Here is a 27,025-nt window from a genome sequence, read left to right on the forward strand (position 1 = left end):
GAGTAAAATAGTTAAACGTATGTTTTTAGCTTTATGTTTTCAAACATTAAATCGTTCGAAATTATTCTCCTAAAATTATTTAATGGAGAAAGCAATCTTTAAGTTATCTATGTATTAAGTCATTATAATGAGGAGGCATAGGGATCATTCAATTTATTTATATGTATTTTTTTCCCTCTTTAAAAATTAATACTGAAATGCAACTTGTTAAAATAAAAATGACACACTTTAATTATGATAAGTAATTCTTTCATAGGATTTGTAGTAATGGCTGTTCAACACGTTAATAGAAAAACAACGAAAATATTTAATAGCATTAAAATAATTAAGCCTAATCCAACGTGATCCAATGTTCAACTTCCTCCTACTATTGATAAATAAGGGATTTATTTTTTCACAATAATTCCAGATTAAATATTAAATGAACTAAGTTGAAGTGATGGTTTAAATGTCTATTAAAATAAATTTCAAACTCTTTCAAACAGTACTACTAAAAATACTTTTTCTATTTTTTATTTAATGAAATATCCTTGCGGAAACGTGAAACGAAAAGTAATTATCAAAGCATGACATTGTATATTTAATAGATTTTCAAAAACTGGTCTAATTTTCAACATTTTTAATTATTTTTCGTTCGATTCAATATTGTATGAAACTTTAATCTAATTTCGTAATACGTAGTTTAATGACCACTTTAAATGAGATAACTTAGTGCTGTTTTTCGAAGCTCTGGCGGCAAGGAAAATAAAAAGCCATAGTTCATGTGTCTTACACTTGAAGCAATGCTATGATTTCTAACAATATATATATTTTACATATCTGGGCTATAGAACAGACAGATAATCTAAATAACTTATTAACAAAATAACTTAAATATTTTAAAGGTTATTAAACTTTTTTTTTTAAAATAGCCAATTTGGCTATATTTTCTGACCTAGATGAAAATTATTGAAATCACTGCCGTATTCACAGTTTTTGCAAACTTTTATGGGCTCCCACGTAATGCAGCAGTTTTAAGCAGCATTTCATAGTACGGTGGAGCCTTAGAAAAACAGCCTTAAACGTTTAGAGGTCGGGTACGATTCTACCACTAATAAAGTCTGTGTAATTTTACTGTCACTTAAAAACGTCACCATGCTATAATCAGTTCTTTTATATATATGTGCTAACTGTTAGGATACTGTAGTAACCAAATCATTAGGATACTGTAGTAACCAATCAACAAAAAGTCAATTTTATTAAGATAAAATTGAAATAGCAAAGAGTACTGTAGTAACCAAATCATTAGGATACTGTAGTAACCAATCAACAAAAAGTCAATTTTATTAAGATAAAATTGAAATAGCAAAGAGTAACATTTGCTATCATTTTAAATATTCAAGAAAAATCTCTATCAAAACAGGAAAAGTTGGGAAATGGTGTGTTTATTAGGCTTTAACATAAATTTTTTATGAAGATTTTTAGTATTATTTTAACTATTTAAGGCTGTATTTTAAGAAAGAAGAGTATATTAAATAATAAGTTTTAAGTCGTGTTCACGTGTAAGCAAAAGCAATTTTTTTTTATGTATAAAAGAGAGAAGATTATAAAAAAGTATGCATCCAGTTCATGTATCAATCAAAATGAAGATAAACGCTCATATTTTAATGGCAAAAAATGCTAGAATAATAATTACAAAGCTTTTGGCAAGCGTTATAAAACTATCTACACTATTCCCCTTTTCTACATGCATCTAAATACAATTTTGTTAAGTGAGCTTTTATTTATAAAATATAAACAAATATAATAAATACATTTTAAATAAGTAAATATAAAAAATAAATGTAAGTTATATAAATAAATTAAATATAATAAATATTATAAATAAATTAAATATAATAAATATTATAAATAAATTAAATATAATAAATATTATAAATAAATTAAATATAATAAATATTATAAATAAATATAAATAAATATTAAAAAATTTAAATCAATATAATAAATAATATGGTTTTGATTTGTGTTGCAACATCAAAATTATATTTAACGTGATTAGTTAGCTGCACATTAAAAATTTGAATTTGTTTTTATTATTTTTATTTTTAATAGCATAAATTTAAGTTCTGACCAGACTTACAGAATGTTGTCATTCATATTAGCAATCAATACGTAAATGTATTAATCACGTGAGTTTTGTTTCATTTCTCTGAGATTTATTTAAGTTAAGAATGAGAAAATGTAAAAACTTTTCTGCCTTTTTGAAAATTTTATTTTAAGGTCTAGTAAAATCGTTAATGTATGTTCTCATTTATTTAATTTCACATACCTCTAATTCACATAAAACTTTCAAGTTTTGTATAAAATGCCATAGATGGCGACACTAAAACGCAAAGAATAAATATTCACAAGAGTAATGAATATAAATAAAATATTATTTGAAAATATGTTTTTTGAAATACAATTATATATAATTCCTTGGAATTATATTCATTATATTGCAATAATAAAAGTTTTTATTTGATAACATTGTTTAAAAATCACTTTTAATTTAGAGAAGAATATTTCTATTTTCAAACGGTTATGACTTTTGAAACGTTCTGAGTCTTAATCTTATAAAAAAGTTATTGAAGTTTCAGTACTAGTACTAACTAGTACTAGAAAAGTTTCATTTCAGTACTAGTACTAACAATTTTTTTAATACTTTTTGCGTTAAAAATAGTTCAATTTATATTGCCTAAATGCTAATAACTTTGATTCATTATTTATTAAAGTCCACTTAATATCCATACTCTTTTCATAAATAAATATAATGTTACACTTGATATTGATGCTTAATTGTTTTTTACATTGAAATTATTTTAGCATTAAAGCTGCAAACGGGTTATTTGTCAAAAAAGTAATTGTGTTTTACAATTCAAAATAATAAATGTTAAGATAACATTTCAATAGTCCTTTTTTCTATTTAGTAGATGGCAGCACGAAAGATATTTTAGTCCGCATATAATTCCTAAGGTTTTAATTTATATGAGCTCACTAGATGGCGAAACTGAAACTGATCAATATATTTTTTCTAAAAATTGATAATAATTAAGTTAAGGAAATAAATAAAAAAATTATAATAAAATATAATGATATAAATTAATTTAAAATATAATTAATAAAATATAATTAACACTTCCGCCTAATACTAAATGACTTAAAAAATGGAAGCAAAGTCTTTAACTGCGTAATTCAACAAAATCGAAAAAATTAATAATCCTCGCGAGCTCCTCGATAAATGCTCCTCAGCGAAATGTTGTGAACAACTGATATTTTGCAAAAATTGCAATAGCATTATTTTAAAAGGCACATTTATTGTACATTGAGATAACCAGGTCTTGAAAGAGAATTGAGAAAGCCATGTAACAATTTTAAAAATTCGAAAGTACGATATAATTTTATCACATATTCGATATTAGGTATATAATACATATATTATATTGTCGCTAACGATGTTTTCCTGCTAACAAACAATGAGTCAAAGATTATAATTATTACAAGTAACATAATATAATATCATGATACAAATATAATTTTTAACTGCGATGTATATTGTTAATTTATTAAGAAAATCCGAGGAATAGTTAACAATATAGTGAATCATTTGATTGAAAATCAGTTTTGAGAAAACTTTATCGAAAACTAGTGAAAATCTGTTGATTTGCAAGATTTTTGCCCAGGGCGTTCTAAGATCAACTCCCTGAAGTCAAATATCTGTCAAAAATAAAGCAGAAAATTCAAAACTTAAATAAGTGCGCATTACAAGTCACTAACTAATATCCAAGTAAAAAAAAAAAAAAAGGAAATTAAATCGTTATCAAAATTTGTCGAATTATTATTGAGCTCAATTATAATGAATTGAAGAGCGGTTGTAAGAAATTACTTTCAGCATTATTTTTACTAGTCGATTTTATTTTTGTTACTTTGGTTATGATTCGTTAGATTTCGAGAAGAGTTTACCTTTATTTATTCAGCTTGTTTTTTGATCCCTAAAATTTTTTCTTTGCTTCTATTTTATCAAGGCCACTACAAATATATATTGAGGGTAATTATTACAAAAAACTGCTTCCAACTACATCTCCAACAATAAGTAATTGGAATCTACTAAAATTTGTGGATCTTATAGATTTTAAAATTTGTATGTTTTTTAAGGTTTATTTTTATTTAGAAAACTATCGTTTGTTTCGTGAGGTCGTTATTGCAGACGAGATTTTAAGTTAAGAAATCGGGCACAAACATATTTTTTCTTTGATTATATAAGCTTAACTTTTTTCTTTTTTTTTTGCCAACGTAACCAGAATCTTTAAATCCGAAACAAGGAATTTAGATTAAATGAAATATAATTAAGATGAGAGAAGAACAATAATTAACAGCTAACGATATTTTAAAGCGAAGTATTCTAATTTTTTTTATTATATATATATATATATATATATATAATAGAAAGTTATGCTCCAATTCGGAGTGAAGAAAAAAATGTATGTATGTGTATATATTCGTTTACTTAAAAGAATTTCTGTGAGAAATAATAATGTAAGATAAAAAGAAAAAGAAAAAGTTGTATGACTGTACACATCCTCTGTGCCGTAAGGGTGGAACATTACAACAGGAAATTAAACAATTACGAATGAAGCACGTTAAAGTACTTCCTTCCTATCCACGATTTTCTCTTTCGTAAAAATTTCGATACCAGAAGTAATAACTAAAATTCGTCTTTGATTATTGCTTTCAAAAGTCATTCATTCGTCTGTAAAAGTTAATTGACGCACAATCGAAATTTCCTCTTACTCCAGTTTCTATAATTACAAAAAATATACTCAATATCAATTTTTTTCAAAAAACTTTTGATAGAATTAATAAATGGATTTATTTATTAAATTGATCTGAATGAAAATAAACAGCAAATGAGCGATAATAAAAAAAAAGAATATTAGAACAAAATAAGGAATACTTACAAATAAATAAATAAAAAATGAAATTGAATAAATTAAATCTTCCTTCATTGAATTCGTTAAAAATTGATTCAAGTAAAATAAATTATCAAGATGCACTTATGACTATAAATTAAGGATTATGCTATCTGCGCAAATAAAGGTTCAGAAACAAAACAAATGTTCATAAAACCCACTTATTAAATAAAAGATAAAGAACAAAAAATATGGTGTAGGTATGATACTATTTACAGAGACTGCGATTTTTGCTACTATAGGAATTATTTATAAAAACTATCTCATTCACAAAAACTTTCTATTACATAGTTGGTATGATAGTCAATATATTGTATGTCTCATAGTTAATACATGTATGCATTGCATGCTGAGTACTAAATTATTGAGCTGATCTTGGGGAAGATACTTCACTCAGCAAGCGATGCTCATCGAAGTTCCTGTACACAAGCAGGAGGCGTTTGAAGGGTGAGCCGCAACTTGTCGGCCAAGCATGCTCTATCGGATTCAGGTCTGGTGAGAATGCAGGCCATTCCATACGGGTGTTATCCTCAGATTGAAGGCATTGGTTTACGATGTTTGCTCGGTGAGGACGCGCGCTGTCATCCGTAAACACAAATTCTGAGCCAATGGCAACGGTAAACAAAAATACAGTGCGCAAAAAAGGAGGGAAAAAAATGGATCTTCCTAAATAACTTTTCAACTAATGTTGCAAAATCAGACCCAAAAACGTATTTTCTCGCAATAAAATATGTTTTGATTTCTTACTCTGAAAATGAAGGGGGTAGCTGCAATCTGGGACATATAGTTCCGATAGTTTGGTCAGGAGAGCGATTCAAAGTTTGAACCCCTTAATTTTAATTTTTCTTTTTGCGTATTTCGCAATATCTCCAGAACTTTTTAAGTGAATTGAAAAATTTTGCACGCAATTATAGATTTCGTTTATCCAAAGATAATTCCATCCGAAAAAGAAATTTAAAGAAATATTTATTATTTTATTTAACAATAGTCGAAAATATTTTTAATTGTAAGTTATTCAATCTTTCGCATCATTTTAAGGAATGTAAATTTTTAAAAAAGTCGTATTTTTAAGGTCTTGTTGATTCTATACAAAGACGGAGTACCGCAGTTATCGAAGCAAAAGGATATGCAGCGAAATAATAAAATTTTGCTTCATTTTCTGATTTTAAGATGATTAATTTCGATAAAAGTAAAAACTGAATCATCTAAAAACATTCGCTTTTAGCTTTTCAAATTCTCGTTTCGTGTTTGTTAAGTTAAAACTTCTCAAATCTATTATTAAGTTCTCCCCATGTAGGATGACTTAAGCTACAAATTACTAATTTACATCATTAATTAATTTATGCTTACAGAAAAAGTTCGAACAAAAAAACATATCGTTTCAAAACTTATGCTTGTAGAAAAAGTTCGAGCAGAAAAACATATTGTCTCGATGCTGTTGCTTTCTACTGTAGGTTGTATCCCTCAACTATAACAGCTAATTATTTGACATTGGCTTAGTATTCTAGAGTTATTTTTTGTTTTGTTGTAAAGACACATATTTCACCTCCTTAAAGAAATCATAATAAATTCGAAAAGATATTAATAGCATTTTTTTTAAAAAATAATTTCATTGAACAGGGATTGGTCAGAAATTCGCCCAATAGGAAATATAAGTACTAACGTTTAATTACGGCATCGCATTGATTTATTGTTAAACAATTGAAAATATAACTCAATTTAAAATTAATTTTATTTTTAAACTATCGAAGGATAGTTTTAGCTTAACAGCTTATTTAGTTAAAAAAATATCTTTCTTATTCAACGACCTCTTACAATAATATTCTTATCTATTCGGATTTCTTCTATCATAACGGATGCCAGCTATAAAATTTCCTATAAATTAATTACGTAGTCTGGCAACGGTTATTTCGCTTCAAATGGTAGACAACAAACTACGGCATAGCATAGATTTGTAGCTGAACAATTGAAAACATAATTCAATTTAAAAATAATTTTATTTTTAAACTATGAAAAGAAAGTTTAAGTTAAACAGCTTATTTTGTTAAAAAAATTATCTTTCTTATTCAACGACCTCTTACAATGATATTCTTATCTATTCGGATTTCTTCTATTATAACGGATGCCAGCTATAAAATTTCCTATAAATTAATTACGTAGTCTGGCAACGGTTATTTCGCTTCAAATGGTAGACAACCAACTACGGCATAGCATAGATTGAGCTGAGCAATTGAAAATAAAATTCAATTTAAAAAAATTTTTTTTTAAACTATAAAAAGAAAGTTTTAATTTTACAACTTATTTCTTTTAAAAAAAATATCTTTCTTATTCAACGGCCTCTTACAATAATGTTCTTTTCTATTATTCGGATTTCTTCTATCATAACGGAAGGCTTGCTATAAAATTTCCTATAAATTAATTACGTAGTCTGGCAACGGTTATTTCACTGTAAATGGTAGGACGATGAAGCATTTCCCCATTTGCTGTTTCCGGAACTTCCAAATGACTCAGAAAAGAAGAAACTCCTTAATGAAGCTCTCAAGATACACGAAACAAGTGTGTTTTCAAATATTTTAACCGCACTTAAAATGACCGTTGAGAACAATCTTCGAGATTTTCTCATATGACATTTAATAGCAGCTGTTCCTTTTTATTTAATTTGGTTGTTTTTTTCATTCGGTTATCATGTTTTTTCCCGACCGTGTGAAATAGAACTCTTAAAAGAGTTTAAAAGCGTTCGTATTTTAAGTGATGTTTGCGTTCTATAAAAGGATACGAAATCAATTTTTTGTGTTCGTAAATGATCTTGAGAATGAATAATAAAAAGGAAATCGGAATAGCTGAATCTTTAAGTTAATTAGGTCGGTTACACATAGCCAAATAAAGCCATTTTCATTAAAAGTCGATTTCACAGTGGCGTACTGAGGTATATGGATTACTAGGGCAAATTCCTTAGTAAGATGCCCCGGTAAAGAAGGGCATCACAATAAAGAATAAAAATTTATTTATATAAATTATAAAAACACTTACTGAAAGATATAAATTACTAAAAATATAAACTATCATTTAAAAAATTTTTTAATGCTAATTCGGTTGAAAAACAATTATTACCGATCTTTTTCTCAAATATTTCTGAGCTTTATTTTAATGGCTTAAAATCTAATAACTAAATTCGTTAGAAAATCTTATTAAATAAATCATAAAATATTTTCTTCGCATCAGAACCTGTTGAAGCATGTTAAAAAGTTCAATTTCAGATAAAAAAAATTATAGTAATAGGCTTACAGTTTTAGTGAATAAATGGCTTTGATGTGAGTTAGTAAGTAAAAAGCCTATTAAAGTTAGTAAGTAAAGTGCCTTTTTCTTTAATTATTGGAAAATGGAAGGATTAAAAAAATTTCTTACAAGCCAATTGTTGTAATCTATTGCCGAGAAATTATTTTATGAATCAAAATGTAGCAATTGAATTAAAATCAACTATTTTATTAATTTACTGCGAAACAAAAAAACCTTTACTCGTAAATTTGAAATTATTTTTGTTTACATCTTTGCATGCTGAAAAAAAAAACAAGTCAAATTTACAATTTTCTAAATAAAGATTGTCAAATTTATATCTCTTAATGTTTTTCGAGATTTAAATTTACCTTAGTCGTCAATTAGGGGCTTTCTTAGACTAGATGTCAAATTTATATCTCTTAATGTTTTTCGAGATTTAAATTTACCATAGTCGTCGATTAGGTGCTTCCTTAGGCTAGATGTCAAATTTATATCTTTTAATGTTTTTCGAGATTTAAATTTACCTTAGTCGTCAATTAGGTGCTTCCTTAGGCTAGATGTCAAATTTATATCTCTTAATGTTTTTCGAGATTTAAATTTACCTTAGTCGTCAATTAGGTGCTTCCTTAGGCTAGATGTCAAATTTATATCTTTTAATGTTTTTCGAGATTTAAATTTACCTTAGTCGTCAATTAGGTGCTTTCTTAGGCTAGATGTCAAATTTATATCTTTTAATGTTTTTCGAGATTTAAATTTACCATAGTCGTCGATTAGGTGCTTCCTTAGGCTAGATGTCAAATTTATATCTTTTAATGTTTTTCGAGATTTAAATTTACCATAGTCGTCAATTAGGTGCTTCCTTAGGCTAGATGTCAAATTTATATCTCTTAATGTTTTTCGAGATTTAAATTTACCTTAGTCGTCAATTAGGTGCTTCCTTAGGCTAGATGTCAAATTTATATCTTTTAATGTTTTTCGAGATTTAAATTTACCTTAGTTCCTCGATTACTCTAGATGTCCTTAGGCTAGATGTCTCGAGCTAATGTCCTTTTCTCCCTTCTGACCACAGCTGCGTTTTTAGGAATAAAGTTGACTCATCAAATATTTAGTACTAATAACATTTACACTTCAAAATTAAAAAAAAAATGTTAATGAAAGAATGAAAAACAATTAATTGATAAATATTTTTTTTATTAAATTTAAGTTCATAACTTTTTCAAAAAAATCAGGAACCGATCAAAGAGTCACGAGGCCTTGTTCTGATGGATAAAGTCAATTCCTATTTATCATAAAAACTTAGTATATTTATCATAATTAAAGTTAAGGACTGAAGTTCAAAGGTGAATTTAAAAACTGTGCACCTTACATAAATTTTTAAGTGGGGTTAGGTTTTGAGGATTTTGTTGGATATCTTTTGATGGATTTTAATTAATATTGCACTTTCTTTTACAATTTTTGCACTACTTTTTTTAATGGTATAATTAGAATATTAGTTGAAGCACTTAATCAAATTACATGTTAAGTGAAAAATGAATTTCGTAAAAAAAAAAATGAATTTTACTACATAAATAAACATATTGTTTCACTAAGTTTTTCACTAAGTGAAATAGGGTACTGGAGTATCTAAATAAGTAGATCAAAACAGATCTTCTAAAACTACTACTAAACTCAGAGGAGCTACAGCCCATAGAGGGCCAAGGCCTACTGTGCCCATCTCAGTTTCTTTCTTATTTTGGGCACCGGGTTGCAGGAGCAGATGTTCCGGTTGGGTGGTCAACCGAAACGGAATCCCAAACCTATACCCAAGCATGATTGGTACTCATTTTATCTACTTACTGAAGGGATGAAAGGCTGATTCAACCTTGTTTGGTCCGAGGATCGAACCCAGGACCCGTGGTACGAGATCGCTACCACACGGCCACCGAGCTTCACGATCTTCTATTAATTTAATATAAAAACTTTCCATAATTGTAAAAACGAATTAAGTATGAAATAGGATTGGTATGGGTATTAAATAGACCGTAAAAAAACTACAAGAACATTATTTGCTACATAAGATTATAAAATATCTGAATAATTCATTGGTTAAATTAATTCATCATTAAACTAAGAGGTCCATTTGCATAATATTGAGTTAAACAGTAACAGTTTTATATATATCTGAATCAAAACAATTTTTTTTATGTATATCTCCAAAGTACTATTAGTAGTATATTAGTAGTATGTGTACTGGCTCTTGGCAACAACTGGTCTATAGGAAACCAAATGAAAACATTTAAAGCTTTTTTATGTTTAAAATTAATTCAATGTTTTGTTTTATATGACAAGTCGTAATTCTTCCCTTTTGTTTGTCTCTGTCAACGTCATTATTTTGAGTTGTTTTGAAGTTAACCTTCACACAACACCTATCTTGTGGTTAAAGAAAACAGAAGACATCTTTATTCACGCTTGGATTCATTTCTTAAAAGCAAAATAATGATGTAAGCGGCTTTCAAAATGACTAAACATTTTTAAAAATTATTTTTTTTATCTTTATGTGATGGAACCCACAATCATGTGCGTAATTTCACCGTTTTTACTTATTCATTTATTTACGTCATCATGCAAATAAATGCCACATGCATTTTAAGAAATTATTTTTGGTGACATTTCGAATAATATTATTTCCCTGCATTCGATTATTTTACCAAATTAACAATATTCACAAACTATGATTCTTCATTTCTCATATTTTTTTTTCTCTGAATGGAGGATAAACGCCACATACATTTTAGGAAATTATTTTTAGTGACATTTCGAATAATATTATTTCCCTGACATTTGTTATTTTAGCAAATTTACAATATTCACAAACTATGATTCTTCATTCCTAATATTTTTTTCTCTGAATGGAGGATAAACGCCACATACATTTTAGGTAATTATTTTTAGTGACATTTCGAAAAATATTATTTCCCTGACATTTGATTATTTTAGCAAATTTACAATATTCATAAACTATGATTCTTTATTCCTAATATTTTTTTCCCTGAATGGAGGATAAACGCCACATACATTTTAAGTAATTATTTTTAGTGACATTTCGAATAATATTATTTCCCTGACATTTGATTATTTTAGAAAAATAACAATATTCACAAACAATGATACTTCATTCCTCATATTTTTTAAATGGAAAATTTTTAAGATACACTGGAAAAAAATTTGGTGCCTACTGTTGCCACCTTTTTTGGTAATGAGCTAAATTAAATACATTTGTGAATACAGAACTCGTTATCATGCAAAAAATTATATAAATTCGACAAAATAAAAAAATTTTGAAAAAATTAATGCGAATATATTACTAAAAATGTCATTGTTTTTTAAATTAAATGTTTTTGCAATAAAGTAATAAATTGATTCTAATGCGCTTGAAAATATGTGTTGTCAGTAAATAAACTAACAAAAAATTAATAAATAAATAAATAAAACTATAACAGTGCAAAAGTAAAAAAAAATTAAATTATGCAATGTGAAATTTTTTTCAGTTTACCTCAACGCCAAAAAATTAGAGCAACTATGCACTGTTCTGCGTAATTTATAATCAATAACTAATTCCATACTACATTTGCATACATATGTAATAAATACTATAGATAATTCCGTGTACATTTCTATAATTTTACCTCTTTCAATAATTTCCATAAAAAATAAAACAAATTTTTTTTTCAACTATTTTGTTTTTCTAAACTTATATTTTTTAAAAAAATTTTATTTCTAGTTTCTTTTGTAAATAAATAATTTAAAAACTAATCTTAAAAATGAATATTTTGACAGCATCTTACTAAACGTTTAAATTGAAATAATTTATTAATTGAAATTAAAAATATTTATCTCTGGTTGGACAAGATAAAAGAAATTGATAGTAATCATATTAAAATCACTTTCCGCGGATTCGAATAGGGTTTGAGACCATCAAGTGTCTATGCAAGCTTATATTATTTTTCTTCGATATCTTTACTCTTTCATTTCAACCAATGGAAGCATCCTGTTCACTTACATTCGCCTTTTATTTCATTTGAGTTGTGTGAGTACATTAGCATCGAATACTTTTTTGAGCTAATTGTAAATATATTTTTTTGTTTCTGTTTCATTTCATATCGCGATTAAAATTTAAAATTTTACTTCTATAATTTTAGGAACAAAATCTTGAATGTATAAAAAGTTATGATAGAAAAAAACATCTTCAAACATAAGCGCGAAAAATATTTTCTTTGCAGGGGATATATTGCAGAGAATCCTCATATATTCTTAAATAAGATGCCTTGATCTAGTTCAAAAATCCGACTTTTTGCACAGCACCAGGCTAATTTTATTTTTATAAACGTCGTTGAGCAGCCGACCGAATTTTGAATTTATGACTAACAATATTCAATAGTCGTGTAATTTCGAACCCAATCCAGAAGACAAGGAAACTCCTGGATAAAGTATTGAGAGAAATTTGCCCTCGTGGTGGACTTTTAAATGAAACTTCCCCACGTTTGCGTTATTTGAAAAGAAAAACTATGAAAACCTTTAACTGTTAGCCCAACAACTAAGGCGACTCTAACCCGTGATCAGACTACCACTGAGGTTATTTTACGTCAGCACTGTGGTCGGTGCGAGCTGGGTGCGGAATTCGTATCGACTAGCCATTGCTGGAATTTGAACTAGGTTTACCTCATCGAGAGGCGAAAGCTCTATCCCTTGAGCCACTACGGCTCGCACCAGCCTAATTGGAATATTTACTAGCAATAGAAAATTTCAGTATCTTTAACGTTCTTGATATTTTTAAGGCTTAGTATAAACATCCTTTTTATATGCTTATAGGCTAAATAGGAAATGTGGGAAAAACTACTCAATCAGACTTAATTTGCTTAGACTTATTTAACAAAATTTTGATAAGGCCTTTACTAGTTTGGGCTTATTGCAAACTGCTTGAAATATGAGAGGCTAATTGAGCAAAAATGATCTATTTTCTAATTAGAAAAAGTATGTATGTTCACTGTAGTGTCAAAGGCTGATTAGTAAATAATGGAGATTTTCCAAATTAGTCTAGAGCAGTCTTTCCCAAACTTATGACTTTACACTTCCAAAATTTTTCGTAACGCTGTGTACCACTAATAAAAAAAAATTATGTATTTTTTGTTATAAAAAATAGCAGAAAAGTAAAAAATCGCAACTGGCTGTTGACACCACTAATTATTAACTATTTACTCTTCAAAAAATAGCCAATAGAAAAATACGTAATCGTACATTTTCATGGTTAGCTTTGCTTTTAAATAAAATTTTTTGAAGTTTTCGCTTGTTGCAAGATATTTTGCATAAAATCGCGTACCCCCGCTAAACTGTTTCTGTACACCTGGGGGTACGCGTACCACACTTTGGGAAACACTGATCTAGCGCATTCCAAAATGATAATTTTGATGCAAATCGAAATTTCGGTGGCACCATGCAAATGAAGATCACCTTCATTTTCGTCACTAGGCCAAATTATCCAATTCACCGTCGGCATATATCTACTTGATACCTTACAAATTTAACCATTACAAATTTGTAACCTTTCTTCGTTATACTCTACCAATTTCTCCCAGAAAAAAAAAACATGTAGCTTTTGTTTTAAAAAGTGACAGTGGGATTATTTTCTTAAAGAATGATATAAATAAATTAAAGTTTTGAAGGCGTTAAGCCAAGTAGTGATTTTCCTGTAGCTATTGCCTGCCACCTCCGCATATTTGCAACGCGTGTCACAATTTTCGTCGCCCCTGCATCGGTAACCAATCACAGCACTTACTTTTTAAACACAAGTCATTTTCCTGTATATTATGACAATGATCTAACTAAGCAGTTTTAAGAATGACTTCATGCTTTTTATTTTGAGATTTTAACAATTTATAAACGATGACGCTATACAGTGATTTATGTATGACAAAATAATCGGAATCGTTTTAGACTTAATACGAGATACCATACGTTAACATCTAAGAACTGAATAATGTTTTTTTCTCTTTTTTGTAAATTAAACAATTAAAAGTATACACAAGTCTACTTATGTTAATGTTAAAAGTATAAAAAAGCATTACAAAAAAATTGTAAAACCATAAAATATACCGAGAAATACATTTTGAGAAACATTTTTATGTAAATAAAGAATGGACATTCATTTAAATTGAAAGGGGAACTGTAATTGAAAGGAAATGGCGTTAAAAGGTTTATTTCCTCGCCATTTTATCTTAGATTTTAGATTAAACATTTAATTTGCTTTTTCTTAATTTTGTATTTAACAATTTTTTTTATGATAGAGAATCATTCTTTATCCTTATAGCAGAAAAGAATGAAAATAAAAGCATTTTTTAATTAGATTAGGGGAAGGAGATCTTGAAAATTTTCCACAGATTTTTCTCAAAAATTTTTAGCAATAAAATGATTGTGAACTGTTTTTTTAGATGTGCTCTGTGATATTGAAATATATCGTCAGAAAATAGTGATATTCTAAAATATATCGCGATAATTTCAATATAAATAATTTACATAGTTTGTTAAATTGGGAATGTTTTCTTACCCAAATGAAAAAAAAAGGTATTTTTTCTAAAACATTTTTCAAAATAATAATTGTAAACATATGCGAGTAAATATGAAAATTTATTAATGCATAAATTGAGAAATGGAAAAAAACTGGTTTTTGTATCAATATATAAATTAAACCACTTATTTTTATACATTAAATGAGTATTTTTTCGCGTTAAACATGATTGCTGATCATTTTCCAGAAAATGAGAAATAATACAACATGAAAAAACAAACAATAAATACGGATATCTTCAATACATGAGATACTGAATTTATTCTAGTTAATTTGTTTTTTCCATTTTTTATAATAGTTCAAATCTTTAAATGGATTTTGTTAGACAAAGAAAAACCCAGTTGCTTGAAAAAAAAAACTGGAAATGCATTAAATAATCTTAAATATAATCTTAAGTATTGCTATTCTTCAGTAGTGCTAGTTATCCTACTAAAGTGTCATGAGAAATACAATATGCATTCGAATGTATAGTGATTCACATATACGTTCGTTAGGCGTAAGAGTATTTATAAAAATATTTTTTTTACTATTATTAGGGTATTGGAATGTTTGATAAGAATAACAAATTTATTCAATTAAAAAAACGTTTGAGAAAATCAGTAGGTTAAAAAGTTTATTAGTGATATTTGGTATTGATATTAAATTTTTTTTTGTTTTAAGAGAAACGTTTGAAAGTAACAAAACAGTTAGCTATGCTGTTTTGCTTACGAGATGAGTTTTATAATTTGAACAATTAACACCAAGTGATAGAAAAACACATAAAAATATTTGAATTCAGATATCTACTTGATTGGAATAAACTAAAAGTATTCTAGCTGATAGTTAATTATCCTAATTGCTGGCTACTAAAGATTCTCAACTAAGAATGCAAAAACTCCATTCCGAAGAAAACCACAAAACATTTTTTTCTTTCTTTTCTTCTTTTTTTTTTCTTGAGAAATTAAAACTAAACCTCCCTGTTTTATTTTTACCGGATGTACTGCATGCTGCTCACATGGAATTATTGCGCCTTTCTAAGAATTTTAAAAATATCATTGCATAATAACTCGCAGAGTTTGGAAAACACCTAAATATTACGAAACTACCAGCATGTATTTTACTTTTTCAGAAACTGAAATAATGTATATTTAAAAAGATTTGTTAAGACTCCGGTGATTCATTATAATTTGCTTTTAGCATTTAGAATAAAAAATTAAGTGACCATAAATGAATATTATTAACTTAAAACTCTTTAAAAATTAACAAAACATGGCTTAAAATGTTAAAATATAATAATATTTATGTGATACATGTTGAAATATAATAATATTTATGACTATGAAAGAATATTAGTTGTTTAAAACTCTTTGGGTATAAAAATTAACAAAAGATTGCTTGAATTGTTAAAGTATAATAATATTTATCTGCCACACTTGGCTACAATTATTTTTCAATCTGTTGAATAAAAATAATAAATGAATAATTGTAAATTACCCTAATTAAACGTTGAACACACAATGATTAAATTATCACCAAATTGAAACAATGATTAAAAGAACTTGATTAAGATAATCTAACTATTTGATTATTATTATTAAATGTCTTTGCAGTTGAAATCAATATGACATCACTTTAGTTGAGAGAATTATAATATGCTTTAAGATTGCTTAGGAATGATATGTAATCAGAAAATATTTATAATTCATATATCCCTGGTACACTGGTTTATACCTGTATTTACCTGAATTCGTATATATTTGGTTATAGGTATTTATATTTAGTGATAGGTAGTTTTCATTAATAAAATACAAGAGAAATTTAAAAGTAAATATATAATATAACAGCTTAAAATTACAATTAGAAAAACTTTCCTAACATTAAACCTAGACCATTCTTGCATCCATTTGCACAAACATTCAGCCACAACTCTCAAACAATTACGACAAATTTCAGGAGAGGCGTTAATTTCAATTCAAAACATCAACTAGATCAAGTGGAAATTATTTTCCGCGAATAAAACAAAATCGTTCGGATGAAGAATTTGATCATTTTCTCCATTTTCATATATTTTTTTTTCAATGAAAAAGATCATACATATTTTTTAAAGCTGTCTTTCACTAAATTGCGTGAAATTTTACAGAAAAAATAAATTTATTGAATCTAAATTATTGAATTAGTAGTTAAGCAGGCGTTTTTTAACAAGGAAGACTTGGGCAAAATGAATTTGTGATCGGAAGTTAAATTAGTTAGTGTTAAAAAATGTATTTTTCGTTAATTATAATATTTTTTCATTTGACAAAGCTTAATATTTTTTTTAAAAACAAGATGGAATATTAACTAACAAAAACATCTGTATCTAAATAACAGTCATTTTTATTTTATTAAAACCCTGTGTAACATGGTATGACGACTTAACACAATGTTAAAGCGCTTATCGAAACTTTCGATAAAGATGTTGTTCGAAATTGGAGATTAAGCTAAAAACTTTTCTTAAAATGATATTTATGAGTTATACAACATTTAAATGTCAAAAAAACGAACATCGTAATAAACAAAGAGTTCAAGGAAATTCTTTTTAACAGTTTAAATCTAAATGCTTGTAGTTCATTAAATTTTATTTAAATTTTTTAAAATAATTTTAGACATATTAATAAGTTTATTTATTTTAATTATTGGGTGCTTGCAACTTAAGAAAAAATCAGCTGGTTATGTATAACGAGGCGGCGTGTTAACTTTGCAGCTATTACATTTTGTTTATTATCATGCTGAATCAATTTTTGTATCAGTTTTAATTGGCTGCCTGCAAGCGACGTCACGTAGCGTGTCGAACCTGATTGGGTGCTAAATCGTGGTATAAACAAATGCCACGATTCAGCAGCGTGCCAGGTTCGATACCCAAGCGTGAGTCACTTGCAGGCACCCAATTGTGAACATTATTTCAGAGATAACAAGAATTCAATACTTAATTAATAGTTTCTATTTAAAAGCACGTCTTTGCTTTAACTTTACATGGAATATGCTCCGTTAATAGTTCAGGCAAAAAATTTTTTCATGGAAATGTCATAATAATCATGTTATTTTTTATCTATCAACGTAATTTCAGAGACGTCATGAGTTCTCTTTTACATTAAAAGGCTTAATTTTTGAATATCATAACTTTTCCTTAAAACAATTTTTATTGAACATGCATTTTCAGAAGAACATGTTAATGGGTCAGAAATTTTTCTTTCACATGTAGATGTCATAATTTTACTATTTTATTTTATTAATTATCAATATGATTTCAAAAATAATTACATAATTAATAAATTTGAGTTCATTTTTAATAATATGTGTTTCTTTAAAATACTTTAGTATGCAACATGTGCCATAAAGCCAGATTTTTTTTCTAATGTTTATTTTTTTTATTTAAGAAAAAAAGCCAATGATTCTGGCAAGATTCTTTTCTTACAGAAATGTCAAATCCATGAACGATAATACTTAAGAACGATAAACTTTCACGTCATCGTAACGCTTTAAGCTTCTCCTCCCCCAATGAGCATGAGTGCCCTCTAGCAACATTAAAGGGAAACGATTAGCTGATACTGTAAATTTTGATAGTTGATGGAAAATACTAAATAAAGATAGGTTTCTGTGGGGTTTATTTTCAGATTGTAGAGTGCGCAGAATTAAAAAAAAGAACCAACCTTAATAACTTTTGTTCTAGTGATCGTATCTTCACGTTCTAGGACTCATTCCTAATCATTCGAAGAGGTAACCTCAAATATGCTAATTAATTAGCGCTGGTGATATTTTCAGTTGTAAAATCAGACACAAAAACATACTTTCACTAAATAAGCATACCTTTTTTTCGGCGAATTTGGATTTCTGACCTCGAAATGATAGGGGTTAGATCTGGGAAATATGGTCCAATAGTTTGATCAGGAGAGCGGTTCAAAGTTCAGGATCTTAGCTTTACTTTTTGCGTATTTCGCTACATCTTGAGAAATTTTCGAGCAAATTGAAAAATTTTTGAACACAATTATAAAATTTATTTATTCAAACATAATTTCATGAAAAAAATAACTTTTAATAAATATTTATTATTTTTAATTTTGTTATTAATAATAATAGAAAAACAATTAATTTGTAAAGCACACAATTTTTTTATCATTTCAAAAAATATAATATCATAAAGCAATATACAATATTTGAATGAAATCAATAGAATAGTTCCAGCGAAATCGAATTTTTAAAATACGACTTTATTACTTTTCGGCTACCCCCTATACTTTTGGGATCAGAAATCCAAATCCGTCGAAAAAGAGGTACATTTATCCAGAGAAAGTAAGTTTTTGTGTCTGATTTTGTAACTTAAAATATTGTCTGCGCTAATTAATTAGCATCCCCACTTTGAGGTCACCCCCTTCGAACCATTAGGATTGAGTCCTAAAAAGTGAAAATACGATCATTAGATAAAAAGTTATTCTGGGTGATCTGTTTTTCATTTTGCGCATTGTACATTTAAGTGGTAACACACTTTTTTTTAACTTATATTTTGGTTCCATCATTCGTAAAAAAGTGTTTGTCATAGTTTCATTTGCTCCTCTGTTTATCGGTTTATTTGAATTTGTCATATGATAAATTCTACTGTAAAAACAATTTGAAAAAAGTAAAATTTTACAATACAAATTTCCCCCCGTATTTTTATGTTTTATTCGCTTATAAAGATCAATGATGGAAGTTGCTCATATAAATTCATATTTTATTCAACATTAAAAGAAATTTGAAAACAAGGGAAAATGGTGAGAAATTAAAATTAATTGCAATTTTCTTTACAAAATGTACTTTTGTTTGCATTAACACAAAGCTACTTAAAGAATAAACTTCTTAACTTTTCATTGGACAAATGACCAAATGATTGCCAAGGACTTCATAAATTTAATTAAAAATACTAATAAAAAATGAAAAAAACGACAAATTCATTTGTCTAAGTAGTAGTTCAACTGTTTACCAGCAGGTGGTTCTGTAACCGTTTAGGGGAGAGAATTGCAACTTAGCCCCGCTTTGAAATAAAAAAAATCATTACTTTTTTACATGCTCAAGCATCAACATACATGCTCAAGCATGAGCAAATGAGCATGCAAACATACATGCTCATTGTTATATAACTGTAGATAATAATGTTTAAGACTAATACTAAATAATACTGTTTAAGAACTTTTTTCTCAAAAAAGAATTCATTATTAATGCCTATTTCATCGACAATGCTACTAATTTATAAAACATAGTTATAGTTTCCACACTTTTACAAATACAATTGTGAAGACAAGAAAATGACTTTCACATTAATTTTTCAAAAGCCTACACCATTTGATGAATTTTTCTCGTTTGGAGATTTTTACTTTTTATAATTTATTACTTCATTGTTTTAGAAATGTTCGAACATGAAAAATAATGCAGACAATAACATCCAAAGCATGAATCATGCGTGAAACTTGAAATATCAGACATTTCTGTCCTTCAAAAAACCTGCCCTTCAATCCGATGAGAATTGTTTTAGATATATTAGATCCAATGTCTCAACTACTACAGTATAGTTGAATGCACGATGTAAAATATATGTTTTTATTTCGAATATTTTGTCGTCGCACGATATCATACACAGCCTACTGATTCATGTCTATTAAATTATGTAATTTCGAACACGCACGAAGAATAAATATTTCAAAAACTTTTATGAGTAAGGTAAAATGTTTATACAAACAGTCAACGAACCAAAGAACCTTTCTGTTTTTTCTAATGTCCAAGATAAAAATAGAAAGGAAAATTGTTTAATTGGAGACATTTTCAAATGATTAGTAAGTATTTAATTTGTTTTCACCAAATGTTAAAACACATTAAATCTCATGTTTCATATATATTATACGAAATATGCGTAAATAACCTACAAAACTTTTATACGGCTTATATAGTTTAGCCGCATGTTTCACTGTATAATCCATAACGTGTTTCGATGTACTTTATTTCATTTAAAGTTAAAACTTTAAAGAAATCATTGATTTTTTATCCAAAAAGAGGTTTGAAGTACCTTAATTTATTCAAAACTGATTTTCTTTGTAAATACGTTTCATGGTGAAGCGATTTCTTCATTCTCCACACTTTTCTCCCTGGCGTTTCCATGGTTTCGGGAAATCTATTCCCCCCCCCCGCGCAGCTGTAAGTTAAGTTGGAATATGCTTACGTCGAGTAAAAAGCAAAATTTGTCGAAACCATGGTAACGGAGATTTCGAAAAATTTGAAGCGGGGATAAGTCACTTTACCTTGAGATGGCCTATTTTATTTGCAAAGACTTATATTAATTAATAGTAAATAATAAATTTGTTACCCAAAAAGTGTTTTGTTGTACCTTATTTGTTTAAATAATACTTTAATTAAATTATAGACTTGTTTTAACAAAATTAATATTTTAAAGCGAATTATCAATATGTTATCCAAAAAGGTTATTCTGTATCTTGTTTTATTCAAAACTAACACTACGAAAAAAATTATCTATTTGTAAGCTAAACATTTTAATGTAAATTTTTTTTTTCATATATTTTTTTTTCATATTTTAATGTAAATATTTTCAAGTAAATTATCGATTTGTAATTCAAAATGTCTTCTAGTGTTCCTTGTTTCATTCAAAAATAATAACTTAAAGGAAGACCTCGATTTATAAGTCAAAAATATTTTGATGTGCATTACTTTGTTCAATGAGTTTTTAGGAAATCCGATTAAGAATCGTTCAATAAGTCATTAGAAAATTAAGTAAGCTCTTTCAATAAGTCTAGAAAATAAAAAAAATAAAGAAAAACACTTCTCTCTGTTTATTTATTTCTCATAAAAAAATTCTAGAAATAACACTGGTTCAATAAGTGATCAGAAAATCCGAAAAATAACCCTAGTAGTTTTCAATAGCTTTTACAAAGAGTTAATCTCTAGATAGTAGTTTAAGTTACAAATTTATCCATCACGTTTAACAGTAAAAATAAAACTTCTGCTTATTTAGACACATTAGCAAAAAAAGGTGATTAATTTGGTTAATAAACATTTCAATTTTAAAAGTAAAACCCCGAAGGAGATCAAAGTTAATCACCATCACAATTTTGTAATTTTAAATGTTAAGGAAAATATTATTGCTACTGTACAATTTGTTATTTAATATTTTTGATTATCCAAATTGTAATTAGCAATTTCAGAAACAATTGTATTCTGCGGCTATTAGAAAAAAGTGTTACTAAGAGGTGTAAAAGGGAGAAAAAGTGTAATTACCGCATAAGTATAATCTCTTGTTTTTTTAAAAATAAATTCATGAAAATGAGAAAGTTACCTTTATAAAATTATACATTACATTGACGTCAACGTTTCACGAATTCCAAACATAGCTTTCTGTAAAAAAGATAAATGTATAACTTTCTGAACGTATTCTTTTTTACGAAAAATTTAATGCACATGATTTTTTTAAACTTTATTATCTAGTACATTAGCTTTAAATGTCGCTGATTGTTTCATTAATTTAAGAATGTATATTGGTTCTAATATGACAATCTTACACTAACAACCATTTTGCAGGGAAAAAATTAATATATTTTTTTGCAAACTTAAGGAAATTTTAATTTTAAATGACATATTTTTTTTATGCAGGAATATGTTTTATTTGTGCATAATGGTTTATAAGAATTCCGAAAATGGTAATTACTGTTATTTTTCTTTAAATTCCATGGAATGTTATGAAATGGTCATAAGGCGTTGCGCTAAAAAAATTTTATAATAATATACTGTACAGTGCACAAAAAGAAACGACCACTATGAATAACTTTTGATTTAATGATAGAATCTCCACATTCTAGGACTCAATGGCTCAAAAGAGTGATTTCAAATATGCTAATTAATGTTATAATTTATATAGTTAATGAATATGGTCAATTTATGTAGTTATAGTTAATGATAATTTAAGTTACAAAATCAGACACAAAAACGCAGTATCTCTGAATAAACAAACCTTTCTTTCGACAGATTCGGATGCTTGACTCCCAAATTAAGGGGGGTAGCCAAAAATGGGATGATATTAATCAAGAGAGAGGTCCAAAATTTGGACACTTTAATGTTAATTTTACTCTTAGCGTATTTCGCCATATCTCGAGAACTTTTTAATTGAATTGAGAATTTTTTTGCACACAATTATAAAATTAGTTTATCCAAAGATAATTCCAATTACAAAATAGTATTCAAAAAATATTTAATATTTTATTTATTAGTAATAGTAGAAAATGTTTTAAATCATAGGATATGCAGTTTTTTACATTAATTTAAAGATTGTAATTTTACATGGTAAAATGCAAAATTTGAGTAAACTCAGTCAAATAGCTCTGAGAATTTTAAAAATACTTTTTCTTTAAATAATAAAAAGCGTATTCAGATAATTAATTTGTAGCCATGCATTTTTCTCCTCATAATTTGAAATTCAATAATAAACGAAAAACATATTTCTCTAAGGAAAATGTCGTCTAATTAGCCATAGTGGAAGATTTTTTCGAGTGACGCTTTGAATATGACTCAAGTGTGACTTTCAAGTGACTAAATTAAACAACGAAGAATTCCCTTGACAGCCCGACAGAGGATGCATGCTTTTAAGATGGCAATCATTTATGTTAATGCTACGGTTTATGCTGGTTTGGAGTTGTATACTACTCTACCATATAGTAATTAAAATTTAAAAAATAAATTTTTTCTTATAATATATCAAATGTTACTATTCATATCAGAACCCCTACTTCTTCAAACTGTGCAAGACTGTTGGTCTTCTGCAGATGAAGGGTCTCCAGGGGCAAGCTCAAAGAGGAGTCAAATTAGTGAAATGTAATTCGAAATAAATTCGAGAATGAAATGTTTATCTTTTTTAAATAACGCGCGTTTCATTTTCTATTTATAAGTCTCATATTTTCTTTACTTTTTTTTTTATCCACATTACCTAAGTATTTAATAAGATGTCATAATTAGTGTAGTTTTCATTCAGAACAGTTTTCATTTTTTGCAAACTATTTTTACTTAAATGGTGGACTCGGGCATCTAACGAATAAAAAATGGCGTTGAAATTAATGCTAATTATTAAATAATGTTGAAATAATGAATTTTTTCTAATTTATATCGTGGGTTCGATCCCCATCGACTGATGCACTAATTCAGATCTACAATGATAAATCTGTCGAGTTACAAAGCTCTCCATGTTGTCATAACAAATCATACCTCTGGGGATACTGATCCAGGAGTTGGGTTCAAAATTACCAGGCTACAGAGTTGAACATTAGCAGTCGTAATAACTATATTAGTAGCAAATATATTGTTAACATTTTTACCAAACCGAATCAAAATTTATTAAGTTATAGAGTAACGTTGTTTTAAAAAAAAACCATTTAATGTTTGCAAATTCTTATTCAATTTAGAGTCTATAACAAAATGACGAGCCATGAATTTATGTTTTTAAATAATCTAAAACTAAAAAGTTCTATTCTAGTTCGACATCATTCTGAGAGTGGGCCTAAAATCTGAATTTGTCGCCGCTCGTTATAAATACTTGCTACGCACCTGGTTTTAAGGCAGAAGAATTTTTTAAGTTGTTTATTTATTTATTTGTATTAGTAAATATTTATGCAAATAAAAATATTTATGCAAATAAAAATATTTATGCAAATAAAAATATTAATTTATGAATCGTGATTGTGTTTTTCAAATCGACTGAATACTCGTTTCTCATGCACAAAGCGGAAGATACTTGAATAGAAGTGCCACTCATGGAAAATGGAATTGCCACTCATGCAAAAAAATGAAATTTTATTTATCCTATTTAATGGACTTTTACATAATACTAAATACACAACATTCAGTAGGTATCTAAATTTTCTATCAAAACAATGCACTTCACTATAAAACTATAAAATAGCCAAATGCCGGTAACGTTTGAGATACCAAATACCTTCAAAAAAGTAACACTAATATATGCGATTAGTTTTTGTTAGAATTTGTAGTACATATCTGTTAAACATAAAACAATACTGATTCTTTTTTATTCTTTTTTGTAATAAAATATAAGTAATAAATTCTACAAGTAATAATTTTATTCATGTCTAATTATAAATATCATAAACAAAAATTAAAAAATAAGATAAAATAGCTAAATAAAATAAACTGCATTTGCAATATTTACCTGAATTCATACTCAATTCATTAGCAAACGATTCAATCCATAAGAAGCACACAGCAACTCAACACAAACAAAGTTATCCAAAAGAGCAGACGATACCCACTAAACTAATTCCACATGCGAATAGGCAATCAGAAAGCGGAACTATTGATGACTATGCATTACAATGCGTAGGATTTCGCATTAACTTCTTCCACCCTTTGCGTAAGAGAAAGGAAGAAGTAAAAATCACCGCATCTACAAGCAACAAAAGAGTATAGGAGTGTTTTCCGAAGTTAATAATTCCTTCTTGCGACATTCTTTTTCCCCACGTTTGGGTGTTTACGGTTTTTTTTATTCTTCTTTACATTTTGGCAACGAGCCATTTTCATAGCTCTCTGGAAAAGAGTCTGTTTTTATAGAATATGGCAATATTCTCATGAGTTTTTTTTAATGATTTTTTTATGAGTGGTAGGCGTCCTATTTTTTCAAGATACTCTTAACCCTGAGAGTGGGAAAAGGGTTAATCATGATCATTAAATAACAGTATACATCAAATATATGACAAATGACTATGATTAAATAATATTCAATTGAGGGTTTTAGTACTGAAATAGGGTTTAGTCGTAGAATCCAGTAAAGTTATGCGGAGTGGAAATTTCAAATAAGATTGATCTATTTCTTGAAGTCGTATGATTTCTATTGTTAGAAAAAATTAAAAATATATTTGAAGATTTGCTTATAGTAGATAATTTTTTTACGCAATACTCTTCACAAGGGAAAATATTTTTTTTTAAAAAAAAAGATTAAAATTCGTTTTTATTTATTTTCATCCTATTATCAATATTGTCTCTGTATTTTTGGAAAATCTTCTAACTTTTATTATTTTAAACTCCTTAGCCTTCTTGCGCTTAGAAAGAGCAGTCAAATTAATAAATAAATAATAATAATAAAAAAAAACAATTGAAGCATAATTTTAAGTGTCATTGTAATACTTGAATTCTTTTTTCTCAATTTCAAGGTTGATTAAAGTTTTAGTCCGTGTTTAAAATGGATACGATTCCAAGCAGTTTTTTTTATCGATATTAAGATTTAACGAATGCAGTTTGACTTACTTGAAATATTCCTCTCAGAATGCGATTGTTTCTTTTTTCCCTTTTTTTTATTCGTAACGAATATCCAATTTAAAAACTCTGTAATTAATTTCTAAACACATATATAAATAATGGATAATAAAGTTTATTTAACATAAAAAATTATTCAACTCTCTTTTTTTTCTTTTCTTTTATTCATTATAAAGATTTGAAGAATTTTTGTGTACAGTTTGACTTATCTAAAAGAGTCTTTTTATAAAAAGACTTCTTTTGTAATGAAATATTTTTTATTTAGAAAAAATCTAAACAATTTTCAATCACAAATATAAATAACGGATAACAATACTTGTTAAACATCTAAACAGACATATTAGACATAAACAGACATGTTAGAAAAATGTAATTAATTGTTAATATTGTTCGTTTTTAGGAATAAAATTTGAAAAATAAAAAAAATGAATCATATTTACATCAATTATATAAGCAAAAATTCAGGGTCCTAAGTAATTCATTTTCCTAGCGCCACTCAAAAAGAGAATATAAGAGTCCTCCAAAATGTTTTATCCTGGGCCCCTCAAAGTGATCCGATGATTCTGTTCGTGGGTTTGTGTCTAGGGAAAATCGGGAATGTTGTTGACCTACGATTGTCCTAAACAAGTGTTCCTACGCTTACCAATAGTATAATTAGAGGCAGATCGAGTGATAAGTCAATGATCTTCAATCGGTTGATCAAGAAGTAACACATGTTAGAATGTTTACTTTCAATCGAAAAGATTAAATTCAGTTGTATATGTAGGAAGGTGAACTGAATAATTCATAATAAACTATGATATAATAATCGAATTCATTTAATTTGCATCCATAATGCCACGACCAATACAGT

The 27,025-nt window shown here is 27.4% G+C and overlaps 1 protein-coding gene across 4 annotated transcripts in view; it reads right to left on the reverse strand.

Annotated features, from left to right (window-relative positions):
* Positions 1-27,025, reverse strand: part of LOC107443662 (metabotropic glutamate receptor 2) — a 74,496-nt gene that overhangs the window by 37,217 nt on the left and 10,254 nt on the right. The window contains exons 1-2 of one of the 4 annotated variants that reach the window (XM_043041098.3): positions 25,073-25,340; positions 9,260-9,336 (exon numbers count right to left, since the gene is read on the reverse strand). The exons of 1 other annotated variant lie outside the window; for it this stretch is intronic. The gene's annotated coding sequence lies outside the window, so the exon portion shown is untranslated. Of the gene's footprint in view, positions 1-9,259; positions 9,337-22,198; positions 22,258-25,072; positions 25,404-27,025 lie in introns of those variants that run through there. 2 more of the 4 variants (XM_087166168.1, XM_043041097.3) reach the window with 2 other exon arrangements.

Source organism: Parasteatoda tepidariorum, chromosome 6 (genome assembly GCF_982258835.1).
Source record: "Parasteatoda tepidariorum strain Cologne lab strain chromosome 6, Ptep-v5.0, whole genome shotgun sequence".
Classification (NCBI taxonomy): domain Eukaryota; kingdom Metazoa; phylum Arthropoda; class Arachnida; order Araneae; family Theridiidae; genus Parasteatoda; species Parasteatoda tepidariorum.